Genomic DNA, 15,775 nt, shown 5'->3' on the forward strand with positions numbered 1-15,775 from the left:
GGTAGGACTGTATATTTTTCTTAGATGTAAAGATAGTGATCAAATTCAAGACTTAGCTTCTAATAAAGGTTTCAGAAAATAAGTTGTTTCCTTGCTAAAGTATGTATCTTTATATTACAGACTACTAGTGAAATGAAAAAATGGAAATGTGTTCCATGTGTACATGGAATCACAAGGCAGGAAGCCAAGCTCCATTGAGCTTGCATACATAAGTTCTCCCTGACCAGGTTATTAAATATACTGTGAATTAATTTTTAGACTTTAAAGTTGAAGTATGAAATCAAGTCTAACTGTTTTACATACAACACCCACTTGTAAAGACTACCCTCTCAAAAAAAAACAAAACAACCCTCTCACTAACAGACAAACCTGAGTTTAAATGGTCAACTGGTCCTGCTAAAATCTGAACAAAATTGTAAAAGAAACACAGCTAAATGGAAAATAAATTTCTTCTGTCTCCTCATTAAAGTTGTTTGCTTGATTTTTTTCCCCAGACCTTGTACATTAAGAAAAAGAGAGCATTTTTAAATTTTTAATATTTATTTAAATTTACTATAATCTTTGAAAAAATATTTTTGTGACCTCCACATGGAGTCCCCTCACTCTAGGTTAGGTTAAAGTATGGTAGTTTGACATGTAGAAACAGCTTCAGTTCAGTTCAGTTCAGTCACTCAGTCCTGTCCGACTCTTTGCGACCCCGTGAATCGCAGCACGCCAGGCCTCCCTGTCCATCACCAACTCCCGGAGTTCACTCAGACTCACGTCCATCAAGTCAGTGATGCCATCCAGCCATCTCATCCTCTGTCGTCCCCTTCTCCTCTTGCCCCCAATCCCTCCCAGCATCAGAATCTTTTCCAATGAGTCAACTCTTCGCATGAGGTGGCCAAAGTACTGGAGTTTCAGCTTTAGCATCATTCCTTCCAAAGAAATCCCAGGGCTGATCTCCTTCACAATGGACTGGTTGGATCTCCTTGCAGTCCAAGGGACTCTCAAGAGTCTTCTCCAACACCACAGTTCAAAAGCATCAATTCTTCGGTGCTCAGGTTTCTTCATGGTCCAACTCTCACATCCATACATGACAACTGGAAAAACCATAGACTTGACTAGACAGACCTTTGTTGGCAAAGTAATGTCTCTGCTTTTCAATATGCTATCTAGGTGCCTTAGTCCAAATTAAAAATTGTATACCCAGAGCAGAGGGCTTCCCCGGTAGCTCAGTGGTAAAGCATCTGTCTGCCAATGCAGGGGACGTGGGTTCAATCCCTGTGTCAGGGAGATTCCCTGGAGAGGGAACTAGCAACCCATTCTAGTAATCTTGCCTGGGAAATCCCATGGACAGAGGAGCCTGTGGAGCTACAGTCCATAGGGTCATGAAAGACTCAGACACAACTTAGCAACTAAACAACAACAACATACCCAGTGCAAAATGAAGGAAAGCTTCTTTGTCAATAGCCAGGCAAACTTCAACAGCGAACTCACTTCCAAAACTGCCACAGCAAAGTAGGATGAAGTAGCAGAACCTGAAGGATAAAATCATCTGAGATCCAAAGAGAAACAGGCAGAAGTTTTCAGACAGCATTTAGTCAAAGATTAGATCTAAAATCCCTAAGATCTTACCAGATTCCTTGCTGGAGAACACTATGTCTAAAATAAGAGCTAGTCACCTGGCTCTTGGAGTTTATCACAATTCAAGGTAGGCAGGTTGGTGAAAGAGAACTCCGGATCCTATATCTTTATAAAACTCTGGAACCTTGCACCAGAATTCATGGAAAATGTGGTCAAGGCCAAAGATTTTAAAGGATTGGACTGAATATTGATAGCTGGCTCTAGGAGAAGAGATGGAGACTAGAGCAGATATTTACATCTAAGCAATTTAGAAGTCTTCATCAGGGAGGAAGAATATGTCTACATGTGTGTTTTAATGCTATCCAAAAGCATATTCTTATTTTTCAAAAAGAGAAACTGGGACTGAGAGGAGGCTAAGAAATTTTCTCAACATTATGTAGACGGAGTCAAGCCAATGTTTGCATTTGGACTCTAAAGTTCATAATCTTTACACTATATCAGGAGGTTGTGATATTCCCTATTCAAAAGGTTTTGTTTTTCTAAAAAAAAAATATTGTTCCCAAATTAAGATTCATCTTTCCATTTCTAATTTAGCTTATTATTTCAGTGACCATATGTTTTATTATATGGTTTCCCTGGTGACTCAGATGGTAAAGAGTCTGCCTGCAATGCAGGAGACCTGGCTTTGACCCCTAGATGGGGAAGATCACCTAGAGAAGGGAATGGCAACCCATTCCAGTGCTCTTGCCTGAAAAATTCCACGGACAGAGGAGCCTGGTGGGCTACAGTCCGTGGGGTCGCAAAGAGTTGAACACAACTGAGCAACTAACAGAGCAGATAAGCCTCTGGATCTTAGCCTTTACTTGAACTTAGCCTTTTTTAGTTCCTCTTAGTCTCTCTGCCTGATGCTGCTGTTGCTAATTCACTTCAGTCGTGTCCGACTCTGTGTGACCCCATAGACGGCAGCCCACCAGGCTCCTCCATCCCTGGGATTCTCCAGGCAAGAATACTGGAGTGGGTTGCCATTTCCTTCTCCAGTCTCTCTGCCTAAAAGTAGACAAAATATTCTCTAACAATAATGACTTTTCCCTTAATTGATGCTTTTTCATAATATCTCAACAATAGTTTACTTTTTATAAATTCTAATTATTTTTTACCAAAATTTCAAATAAAAGAAGAAAAAAAGAATTTACAAAACAATTTTCACTTGAAATTAACAACAATATAAAAGCACAGACCAAGATAAAAAACAACAAATATAGATGAGTTCTCAGATATTAGACTGGAAAATTGAAGAATAATAAGATTAAAATAGCAAGTGAGATTTTAAAACACACACATATATATATAAACTAGAAAGATGGTATCAATGCTCCTACATATAGGGCAGCAAAGGAGACACAGACGTAAAGAACAGACTTTTGAATTCAGTGGGAGAAGGAGAGGGTGAGACGATTTGAGAGAGTAGCATTGAAACATATACATTAGCATATGTAAATTAGATAACCAGTGTGAATTCCATGAATGAAGCATGGCACCCAAAGCTGGTGTTGTGTGACAACTTTAGGGATATAGTTGGGAGGGAGATGGGAGGAGGGTTCAGGATGGAGGGAACACATATATACCTACAGCAGATTCATACTGATATATGGCAAAAACCAATTCAATATTGTAAAGTAATTATGCTCCAATTAAAATAAATAAATAAAAATTTAAAAATATTGCTAAACAGGAAAAAAACATCTGAGAATATATTTTAAATTTGGTCAACTTCCTTCTGGCCATTTCCAAATAAACATACTAAAATTAGGAAGGGTACATTTAGTCTGAAAAAAGCTGGGCTATTTTTTTTAGAAAAAAAGTGTTTTTTTTCATCTAGACTATTAATCTCTACACACACACACACACCCTTTGAAATACAAACACCAAAGTCAAATATTACCTTATTAATATAAAAACAGCCCAAATCTTCTGTGCATGTGATTTAATACATTTGCATGGCCTACCTAGGGAATACTGTACCAGGTAAAAGCAAACTTGGACTCTAAGCTGAACTTCACCCCTTTCTAACAAGGTGATTGGATAAGTTAGTAATAACTGTGCCTCAGTTTTTTTCTTTTATCTATAAAGTAAAGGAGTTGAGATGGATGATTTCTAAAGTCATTTCCAGCTATATGATTATATATGAATCTCAGACAAGTGGGATGAGAAAAGCTGTGGGTCTGTATTGAATTGCCTTTGTCCTTGGTGCTGAACAACTTCAGACTTTAAAGCTGATTCATTACAGCCAGGAAGGAACATTTCCATTTCAATTTCTAAGATAATCATGGCTAGGTTTAACCCTTTCAGATTAAATGTTATTTTTCTTAGCCCTCTATATTTGTTAGCCCAGGACTTTCCTGTAATTTTCCTGTAATTTTCCTGTGTCAATCTTTTGCTTAATTCTGTATTTGCTTCAAGAAAGTGCTTACTTTTAGCCCCTAGATTATTTCTAATGTGTGTGGTACCTGCCCTATCTGTACTTGCTCTGGTATTTTTGTGCCCTTTTCTTGTACCTAAGTAGTATTTTACTTGGGCTGATAATTCTCTTTAAGAGCCCGATCCTGCCCTGTAAGATTTTTAAACAATACTGTCCCAAATAATGGGCTACTAAGTCACTTCAGTCATGTCTGACTCTGTGCGACCCCATAGACACCAGCCCACCAGGCTCCCCCATCCCTGGGATTCTCCAGGCAAGAACACTGGAGTGGGTTGCCATTTCCTTCTCCAGTGCATGAAAGTGAAAAGTGAAAATGAAGTCGCTCAGTCATGTCTGACCCTCAGCGAACCCATGGACTGCAGCCTTCCAGGCTCTTCCATCCATAGGATTTTCCAGGCAAGAGTACTGGAGTGGGGTACCATTGCTTTCTCCAAAATAATGGGTAGGATGATGCATCTCTATCTGTTTTAAACCAGAAATATTTTTTATCAAATATCACCAATTTTATTATTATTGCATATTCTTATCTCTAAATATTTGTATTATTTCTTAAAAGAATGGAGATTAGAATTTCATCATAAAATATGTTCCAAAGTTTTAATTATTACTTAGGTAAGAATCGTACACTCTACTGACATAACTTGTAGATCATATCATACTCCATAACTCAAAATTATATAATAATATATTAAATGTATAGTAAATCAACTGGTGTTCACATAGGAGTCATTTTAGCAAACTATAAATTCAGTAATGATGTAACCAAATTCAAAGGTTCAAATGGCTGACTCAGGTAGCAATTTATTAGTGTGTTTTTACCACTCAAACACATATTGATATATTAATTGTTTTAATCAGTAAAGGGGACATACCAGTGAGAAATATGCCTTTGTTTTTTCTCTTTCTTGACATATCATCCAGAGGTTATCTCCAGCCTGAAGGGAAAAAAGGGTAGATGGAATTGTAAATCTTTAATATATAAAAAGTTAAAAAGGAAATAATTATCCTAAAAGTCTCTGAGTTTCTGCATTGTTTCATTTAAAACAATCTAAACAAAAAAATGACAACAACAATCTAAATAGTCTTAAGTTAATTTATCTCATAATGCGTATGGCAGAGTCAAAGGTTCAAGAAGAGAATAATTGATAAGAAACTGGCTCTGTCAAGGAGTAGTTAAATAAACAACACTATATAATAAACATTAAACACTAATTATTGCCAGAAGAGTATGACTGGGCAATTATATTTCTTCCTATTGTACATATTTCTGAGGAAGCAATTTTAGTTCTTTTGTTGTCGTTGAGTTCTTTTAGCCTTCAAGGATATTCTTCAGGAGTACACAGGTACAAAGAAAAATAAAGTTAATATCATTAAGAAAGATTTCTTCAGCATCTCCAAACTAAAATTTTGATAAAGCTCCTAAATATTAGATACCTCAATTGTCAATTCTATAAAAAAATGTCCCAAATTTTGTATCTTTCTAGAATCTAGTGAATAACTCTATTTCTATTTGCTTCATGAGAAAATGCATGCAGATTATAAAATTCCCTAAACAATTTTTATGGTGATGCAAAAAATAAAAAACATAAAAAGTCACTGTGGACAGTGATTGTACCCATGAAATTAAAAGACCCTTGCTCCTTGAAAGAAAAGCTATGACAAACCTAGACAGTGTATTAAAAAGCAGAGACATCACTTTGCTGACAAAGGTCGATACAGTCCAAGCTATGGTTTTCCAGTAGCCATGTACGGATGTGAGAGTTGGACCACTGAAAGTGCTGAAGAATTGATGGTTTTGAATTGTGGTGCTGGAGAAGACTCTTGAGAGTCCCTTGGACTACAAGTATATCAAACCAGTCAATCCTAGTGGAAACCAACACTGGATATTCATTGGAAGGTGCTAAAGCTAAAGCTCCAATACTTTGGCCACCTGATGCAAACAGCCAACTCATTGGGAAAGACCCTGATGCAGGAAAAGATTGAGGGCAGGAAGAGAAGGGGCAACAGAGGATGAGATAGTTGGATGGCATCACTGACTCAATGGACATGAATTTGAGCAAATGTCAAGAGCTAGTGAAGGACAGGGAAGCATGGCCCGCTGCAGTTCATGGGGTCACAAAGAGTCAGACACGATTAGGCGACTGAACAACAATAATCGAAATGATCTTTCATCCCCAGAATTCCCTAAGTAAATTATTGGTTGCAGAGTGTAATTTATGCTTACAGTGATTAACTAATAGTTTGTAATACACTAAGTTTATAATGCAAAGTTGTGAATTTTAGTATGTATATACAGTTTATTGTACAACTCTTTTTTCATAATAACTGTGTATAGTAAGTATATTTATACCCATAGTATGCCTTCTTAAAATTACAATTCTCTAAATTTCTAGAGTATCATAAGTCTATTGTGTGAATTTTTAATTTACTAAAAATATTTACTGAGTATCTGGTTATGCCAGTCATCCTCAATGTGTCAGTAATATAGTAATGGATAAATCCTGATTTGAATGCTTATTGGTAGGAAATAATGTCCATACTGCTTGAAATAGCTTTTATTTTCTTTAATATGGTATACTGGAATGCTGCAATGACTTTTGGGATTAAATTTAGCTTCTCAGTTGATGTAGTGGTAAAGAATTTGCCTGCCAATGCAAGAGACACAAGAGACGCGGGTTCAATTTCTGGGTTGGGAAGATCCCTTGGAGGAGGAAACAGCAATCTGCTCTGGTATTTTTGCCTGGAAAATCCCATTGACAGAGGAGACTGGCAGGCTATAGTATATGGAGTCACAAAGAATTATACATGGCTGTACAACTGAGTGCACACACTCACAGAGCAATTTTCAAAATAGACAATCCATTACTAATGCTAAACATTCTCATAACCAATTGCCTTTATATCATCTTATCATTTAATGGCTTGAAAACCCAATTTCTTCATTACATAATGCTTTGATTTTATTGTGCTCATTTTGGCATGATGACAATAGAAAATTCTAAACAAGTTGTTGAATTTTTTGGTTCCATGACATAGTTCATCTTTCAACTCTGCTGTGGCTAGATAATACCATCTCTGTACATGATGTGTTTGTTCTTTTAGCTCATCTTTCTAGTCTATTCTCTCTCTTCTCCCCTTGAGGTTGCTATTATTCTTCTCTATCCTCCATCCCTTAACAAACTTTCCAGCACATTTGACTCCAGGACCCCTTTGTGCCATTCTGAAAAAAGAACAGTATGTGAAATAGGCTTTAATAGGATATCTTTGCTTCCTATATAAATACTGTAGGTAGAATAACATTGCATTTTTTCTGTGATATATTGCCATACTGTAACATTATTGCCAACAGACTTAAACTATACTTTTCAATGTGTTTAACAATAAATTTCTGAAAAGTATATCAACTAGGAAAAATGTTTATTATTCCTGATGAACTGACAAATTTCCTATTATTAAACACTGAGCATTGTATGATCAACTAAATTTTTCCTTAACTTGTCAGTTAAGGAACTAGGAACCAGGAACTATAATGGGACCTCCTGCATGCATGCATGAGTCGTCGTGTCTGACTCTTTGTGACCCCATGGACTGTAGCCCACTGGGCTCCTCTGTCCCTGTAATTTAGGCAAGAATACTAGAGCTGGCTCCCATTTCCTTCTCCAAGGGATCTTTCTGACTAAAGGATCAAACCCAGATCTCTTATGTCTCTTGCATTGGTAGGAAGGTTCTTTACCATGTGAGCCACTAGGGCTTAGTAGCCCTGATTAAGAAAAGAAAATTCAAAATCATGAATACAGAATTAAGTGCATATTTTTGAGATTAGTTGTTTGTCGGTTGCTTCATTTGCATATACAAGCAACTCCTCCAGCTCAACTCCAGAAAAATAAATGACCCAATCAAAAAATGGGCCAAAGAACTAAATAGACATTTCTCCAAAGAAGACATACAGATGGCTAACAAACACATGAAAAGATGCTCAACATCACTCATTATCAGAGAAATGCAAATCAAAACCACTATGAGATACCATTTCACACCAGTCAGAATGGCTGCGATCCAAAAGTCTACAAATAATAAATGCTGGAGAGGGTGTGGAGAAAAGGGAACCCTCTTACACTGTTGGTGGGAATGCAAACTAGTACAGCCAGTATGGAGACCAGTGTGGAGATTCCTTAAAAAACTGGAAATAGAACTGCCTTATGATCCAGCAATCCCACTGCTGGGCATACACACTGAGGAAACCAGAAGGGAAAGAGACACGTGTACCCCAATGTTCATCGCAGCACTGTTTATAATAGCCAGGACATGGAAGCAACCTAGATGTCCATCAGCAGATGAATGGATAAGAAAGCTGTGGTACATATACACAATGGAGTATTACTCAGCCATTAAAAAGAATACATTTGAATCAGTTCTAATGAGGTGGATGAAACTGGAGCCTATTATACAGAGTGAAGTAAGCCAGAAGGACAAACACCAATACAGTATACTAACGCATATATATGGAATTTAGAAAGATGGTAACGATAACCCTCTATACGAGACAGCAAAAGAGACACTGATGTATAGAACAGGCTTATGGACTCTGTGGGAGAGGGAGAGGGTGGCAAGATTTGGGAGAATGGCATTGAAACATGTGAAATGTCATGTATGAAACGAGATGCCAGTCCAGGTTCAATGCACGATGCTGGATGCTTGGGACTGGTGCACTGGGACGACCCAGAGGGATGATATGGGGAGGGAGGAGGGAGGAGGGTTCAGGATGGATTTTCTTTTAAAAATTTAGAAAAAAATAATTAATAAAAAAAAAAAGAATTAAGTGCAGGGTTATGGAAGGGGTTTGTATACATTCAGAGGCTTGAAGCTTAAGTTTTATGTTATGTTATGCCCAACTGCTACTAGTTTCCTCTATCTTCATTCCTTAATGCACTGCTGCTGGGGCTGCTAAGTCACTTCAGTAGTGTTCTATTCTGGGCAACCCTACAGACGGCAGCCCACCAGGCTCCCCTGTCCCTGGGATTCTCCAGGCAAGAACACTGGAGTGGGTTGCCATTTCCTTCTCCAATGCATGCATGCATGCTAAGTCACTTTGAGTCGTGTAGTACTCTGTGCAACCCTATGGACAGCAGCCCACCAGGCTCCTCTGTCCACAGGATTCTCTAGGCAAGAATTCTGGGGTGGGTTGCCATTTCCTTCTCCAGTTAATGCACTAGCTACCCTTTCATCTTTACACAATTGGGATCTAATTGGTTGGTTTTCTAAAATTTCTAAAAAACATGGAAATTAGTAAAAATTGCATACACACAGATTTTTTAAACTGAAAACACAGAAATACTAGTTGGTTAATCTTTCCATTGATATCCAAGTCTTTTTATTTGGGTATAGAATTAAGTGGAGGTTAGTTAATAACCTGCTGTTTAAAACGTTCTGTTAAAACTTTAGTTGAAAACCTTCTGTTTAATTTCCCCCATGTTCATCTTTACAATTTGAATTTTACATTTTAATTTTAGACTTGTGGTTTTATATTTCTGTCCTTATACTATTATTATATGATGCCTCAAATTACTTCAAAATAGGTGGATTAAAGTTATAATAATGACCACTTGTAGATAATAACTACTTCTCTATTTTGTAGATTATCCATGACAATGTTGTAATACATGACTGATTACTTTGGACCCTTCCAAGTTGTTTCTTTTAGTTATATTTGGCAAATGTTATGTAAACAAAAGATACTTCATTCTACTCAAAACATATGACAAAGTTTCTGCTGTATGTAATTTTGGACTATATTACTTCAATTTTCCAAAACTCTGAGTATAGGTACCACTTCTTATATACAATGATTATTTAAGTATACTCAACAATAATAAAGGTGGGTAGATATGTGTATGTGTGTGTTTTAATGAACAGACAAAAGTAAAAATAAGTCAATGTTTCAACATAATTTTGTGATAAAGTTCACATATACTTTTAAATTTGCCTAGTGACAAATTGTAGAAATATTAGCTATTGCCAATCTGTTTTGTCACACAAGAATGAACAGCAAATGGTCATTGGTATTTTCATCTGACCTTGTGGTGTGGAGCTTTAAGAACCTGCAATAATGCACAGATGTGTGCTATCCTTTGAAATCTGCATCTAATCTTCTGGGCTCAGTTTCAGAATCCACTGCTATCATTTAAAACAAAAATAGTTTGTTCTTTCATCTGTGCAGCATAACAGAAGAATTTTAATCAAAGTCAGACCCATATTCTGAAAGAAATCACTGTTTACCCTTCCATGAAAGAACCAAATATCAGTACCTGGCTTCAAATTTTAGTTGTTCAATAAATTAATATCACATCTTATTTTGAGCTATCCAAGATGGAGGGATTTCATTTTTTTAACAAACAAAAGATGGTTTATTTCATAGTGTGTATCTTGCTATCAGTTTCAGTAAATTTTGAAATCCATTAAAACAGGAAATTTGATTTTATACCATTTTGCAGACAAAAATAGCATGTTATTACATGGATGAAAAAGAAAAATTAAATACTTATAAAATATTTTTTGAGGGAAAGTTAGTTTAGGTTATTATGAAAATACTGTTTAAATCAACAGGACTTATAAAACTGTATGATGAACAAATATGAGTTATTTTAGAATTAACAATCTAGATTTTTATTCTGAACATAACATAACCATGAATCATTATAACTTGCAGTTTCTAAAACTTGGTCACTGTTTACTTTTTGAATGTGTGATACATACAATGTTGGCAAAGTACTGAGAGAGTCAGTTCCTAGGCAGGTTGATAACAAGTCTGGGGTTCTCAAGGAGAAAGAAAGGTCTGGGGTTCTCAAGGAGGAGGAAAGGACAAACTTTTTTTTTTTCTCTCTCTCTCTACATTCCTTAGTCTTAGTCACATAAAATGGTTTTTTCTCTTTAAGCCCATAACTGATGATTACACAACAAACAACTCAGTTTAAACTCTGTACTAGTGATTATATAACAACAAAGTATCCTGCTTGAGGACAGTTTCTCTTTCATGAAAACCTTCTGACTAATCCTATTATCTTAAAATGTAAATTATGGGAATGGGTCTAGTAAGATCTTTACAATGTTGAGACATTCTTTTGATTTACTGTAATAACTAATTTAAAAAGTATATAACTCCCTTGCTAACACTAGTGAGGGGGGCAGTCTCCATCCCTGTTCTGATGTCTATGCCAGAAGCTTTCTCTGTCTCTTTTCATATTTTCACCAGGATTTCCCTGGTGACTTAGATGGTAAAACATCTGCCTACAATGCAGGAGACCTGGGTTTGATCCCTTGGTCGGGAAGATCCTCTGGAGAAGGAAATGGCAACCCACTCCAGTACTCTTGCCTGGAAAATCCCATGGACGGAGCAGCCTGGTAGGTTACAGTCCATGGGGTCTCAAAGAGTGGGACATGACTGAGTGATTTCACTTTTTCATACTCTAACAAAACTCTGCTATGCAAAAGCATTTGAGTGATCAAGCCTGGTCCCTGGTCCCTTGATCTTCTTCAGAGATCAAGAATCTGACACTGTTCACTGTAAGTTATCAGTACCTAAAATGAATACTGAAAATGATGGGGAATTAAGAGTGACAGAATGGACTGAAATTAATAGTGTTGTTATACCTGGGAAAACTGAAAAAATAAAGAGAAAATAAGATTGAAATATTTTAAAATAGGTGCAGTTTAATAGGCTGCACTGTGATGTTTCCAGTAACTTTAATTCTGTATGACATTTAGAAAAGGATATTACCAAATTTTTTAAATGTTGCTTTTCACAAAGTGTTCTAAACATATGCCATTTGTTATCCTTTGTTGATGTTGTTATTTAGCCACTAAGTCATGCCTGAATCTTTTACGATCCCATGGACTGTGCCTGCCAGGCTCCTCTGTCCATGGGATTTCCCAGGCAAGAATACTGGAGTGGGATGACATTCCCTTCCCCAGGGAATCATCTCGATCCAGGGATAAAACCTGCATCTTCTGCATTGGCAGGTGGATTCTTTACCACTGAACCACCTTGGAAGTAGTATAAAGTAAAAATAGAAAATAATTCATGAAGATTTAGATACGTGATGAATGATGATACACAATTGGTTTATTATAGGAAATGAAGAAGTTTGAGAGAACTACTTCTGATCAAAGCAAGGAGAGCAGCCTTTGCATGTTGACCCTGAGCAACAGAATCCTGCATAGATGATAAATTTGTCTCTAATCATTGTTTCAGTTTTTAATTTTGAGAATATAACACATTTTTACAACACAGCCTATAAGAAATGATCTAAAGTAATATTATTTTGAATGAACATAAATCAGTAATAACTGATTTATGAGACAATTACCCTAGTCCTTCATTTTAAGCATATATATATATATATATATATTAGCTACAATCACATGTATATTTAAAATAAAGTTTAAGATATTACAAAAGTTCATTGTATTTGCTTCATGATGACTACCAGGTATTAAATACTGACCAGAAATCACAGCTTCAGTTTTAGGATCTAACTTCCTATGAAATAAATTTGCCTGCTGCAATATGTATAATTATGTTATTAAAGACTATGAAAGAAACTTGCTAAAAATGCCAGCTTACCTCTTCCAGTGTGTTCTTTGAATGGCCACAAATTGTTGTTTGTATCAATAATTCTCATTGTATGAATCCCTCAGGATAGGCTTGGTTATGCTGTGGTAATAAACCATCCTGAATATGTCAGCCCTAAATTATCTTAAAAAATAAACAAATGTTTATAGTTTTGCTCACTCTGTACGTATAGTACGTATCATTTGAGGGTTTTCCTCTCCACTGTCTTTTAGAGACAAGACTGATGGATGTTGCAAGCACTGTCTGGAATGCTGCCAATCACTGTGACAGCAGGAAAGACAGTTCATGAAGGTCTCACTCTGTCAATTAAATGCCTTGGCCCAGAAGTGACCTATGTTTTCATGACTCCTTTGGCCAGAACTAGTCACATGAACTCACCTGAGGAAGCCAAGCAAAGAGGAAATCAGGAAAGAAAATGCCACCAGGTAGCCAAAGATCAGAAATAGTTGGTGAAATGCAACTGATTTCCACACTGTACTTTCAGCACCAACTTGTTTTAAATGCAACTATTATTGACTGAATAACTCATTTAAGTGTTGACCTCTCTGAAACACAACCATGACTAAAAAGTAATATTAAAAGGTCACTTTGTTTGGCCTCATAGAGTGAAAGAAACCTTCTTAAGAGCCAACTCCTGCTGGGATTTCTTTCTATGGTTTCACTGTATTTCAAAGCCCTCTGCTAATTCTAAGCTTGGGTAAAACTCCTACTTTGTTGAGTAATGTCAGTTACAAAAACACTTTAATAAGAGTGGTCAGTTTTTGGCAAGCAATCTGCCTCACTGGGAAACAAAGTTCTGGAGAAGGGAATAACAAGTACATACTGTTGTCACTGTCTTAAACTGGGAATGATCTCAGCCTTAAAAGTTGTTCCATCAAGGCCTTGCTGAAAACTTAGCCATTTTAAGGACAGGTGTCCCGCCAAAATGCCTATTGACCTACTGTCACTACATAATGTATCACTAAAAAATTGAGAAACAGACTGAAGTCTCAGATAGAGGAGGAAAAGTTCCAGTCCACTAAGGATAGGAAAGCAAAGGATATTCGGGATGTTTAAAACATATAGCAGTGTCTCAACCTTTGAACATTATCTGTGTGGTGGGAACAACTACCAACACAGTTTCACACTGTACCTTATATTTAATTTCTAAGTTTCCCTAGGATGATGAACATTTTGAAACTGAAGTAATGGTTATGGATCAAATATTAAAGCTTTTAGTAAATGATTTGATTTAGGTCGTACGTGAATGGTCTAGTGGTTTTTCCTACCTTCTTCAATTTAAATCTGAATTTTGCAATAAGGAGTAATATTGTACAGTAGGCAATGATCAAGACCATCCCCAAGAAGAGAAATGCAAAAAGGCAAAATGGTTGTCTGAGAAGGCCTAACAATTGAGGATAGCTAAGGCCTTTCCTTAGCTATGAAAAGAAGAAAAGCAAAAGGCAAAGGAGAAAAGGAAAGATATACCCATTTGAATGCAGAGTTACAAAGAATAGCAAGGAGAGATAAGAAAGCTTTCCTCAGTGATGAATGCAAAGAAATAGAGGAAAACAATAGAATGGGAAAGACTACAGCTCTCTTCAGGAAAATTAGAGATACCAAGGGAATATTTCATACAGAGATGGGTACAATAAAAGACAGAAATGTTATGGACCTAACAGAAGCAGAATATATTAAGAAGAGGTGGCAAGAATACACAGAAGAACTGTACAAAAAAGATCTTCCTGACACAGAATAACCAGAATGGTGTCATCACTCACCCAGAGCCAGACATCCTGGTAGGTGAAGTCAAGTGAGCCTTTGGAAACATCATTATGAACAAAGCCAGAGGAAGTGATAGAACTCCAGTTGAGCTATTTCAAATCTTAAAAGATGATGCAGTGAAAGTGCTGCACTCCATATGCCAGCAAATTTGTAAAACAGCAGTGGCCACAGGACTGGAAAAGGTCAGTTTTATTCCAATCCTCCCAAAAAAGGCAATGCAAAAGAATGTTCAAACTCACAATTGCACTCATCTCACAGGCTAGTAAAGCTCAAAATTCTCCAAGCCAGGCCATCAACAGAACATTAACCATGAACTTCCAGATGTTCAAGCTGGATTTAGAAAAGGCAGAGGAACCAGAAATCAAATTGCTAGTATCTGTTGGATCATAGAAAAAGCAAGAGAGTTCAAAAAAAAAAAAAAAAACCATCTACTTCTGCTTTACTGACTACGCCAAAGCCTTTGATTGTGTGGATCATAACAAACTGTGGGAAATTCTGAAAGAGATGGGAATACCAAACCACCTGACCTGCCTCCTGAGAAATCTCTATGCAGCTCAAGAAGCAATAGTTAGAACTGGACATGGAACAACAGACTGGTTCCAAATCGGGAAAGGAATACATCAAGGCTGTATATTTTTACCCTGCTTAGTTAACTTACGTGCAGAATACATCATAAGAAATGCTAGGCTAGATGAAGCACAATTTGGAAGCAAGATTACTGTGAGAAATATCAGTAACCTCAGATATGCAGATGATACCACCCCTATGGCAGAAAGCGAAGAACTAAAGAGCCTCTTGATGAAAGTGAAAGAGGAGAGCGAAAAATTTGGTTTAAAACTCAACACTCAGAAAACGAAGATCATGGCATCCAGTCCGATCACTGCATGGCAAATAGATGGAGAAACAATGGAAACAGTCAGAGACTTTATATTTTCGGGCTCCAAAATCACTGCAGATGGTGACTGCAGCCATGAAATTAAAAGACACTTGCTCCTTGGAAGAAAAGTTATGATAAACCTAGACAGCATATTGTAAAGCAGAGACATTATTTTGCCAAGAAAGGTCCATCTAGTCAAAGCTATGGTTTTTCCACCGGTCATGTATGGATGTGAGAGAGTTGGACTGTAAAGAAAGCTGAGCGCTGAAGAATTGATGCTTTTGAACTGTGGTGTGGAGAAGACTCTTGAGAGTTCCTTGGACTGCAAAGAGATCCAACCAGTTCATCCTAAAGGAAATCAGTCCTGTATATTCATTGGAAGGACTGATGCTGAAGCTGAAACTCCAATACTTTGACCACTGGATGTGAAGAACTGGCTCATAGGACAGGAGGAGAAGGG

General features: G+C 36.9%; 1 long non-coding RNA gene across 1 annotated transcript; it reads right to left on the reverse strand.

Annotated features, from left to right (window-relative positions):
• Positions 1–521: 521 nt before the first annotated feature.
• LOC147380202 (uncharacterized) lies at positions 522–12,860 on the reverse strand. The gene is made up of 4 exons (XR_015134955.1): positions 12,666–12,860; positions 4,918–4,980; positions 1,417–1,520; positions 522–1,082 (listed from the first exon to the last, which is right to left on the reverse strand). It is a non-coding gene; the product is annotated as an uncharacterized LOC147380202 (long non-coding RNA).
• Between the last annotated feature and the right edge of the window lie 2,915 nt (positions 12,861–15,775).

This window comes from Bos grunniens, chromosome 1, assembly GCF_055505025.1.
Source record: "Bos grunniens cultivar Pamir isolate PY7600 chromosome 1, Bosgru_T2T1.0, whole genome shotgun sequence".
Classification (NCBI taxonomy): Eukaryota; Metazoa; Chordata; class Mammalia; order Artiodactyla; family Bovidae; genus Bos; species Bos grunniens.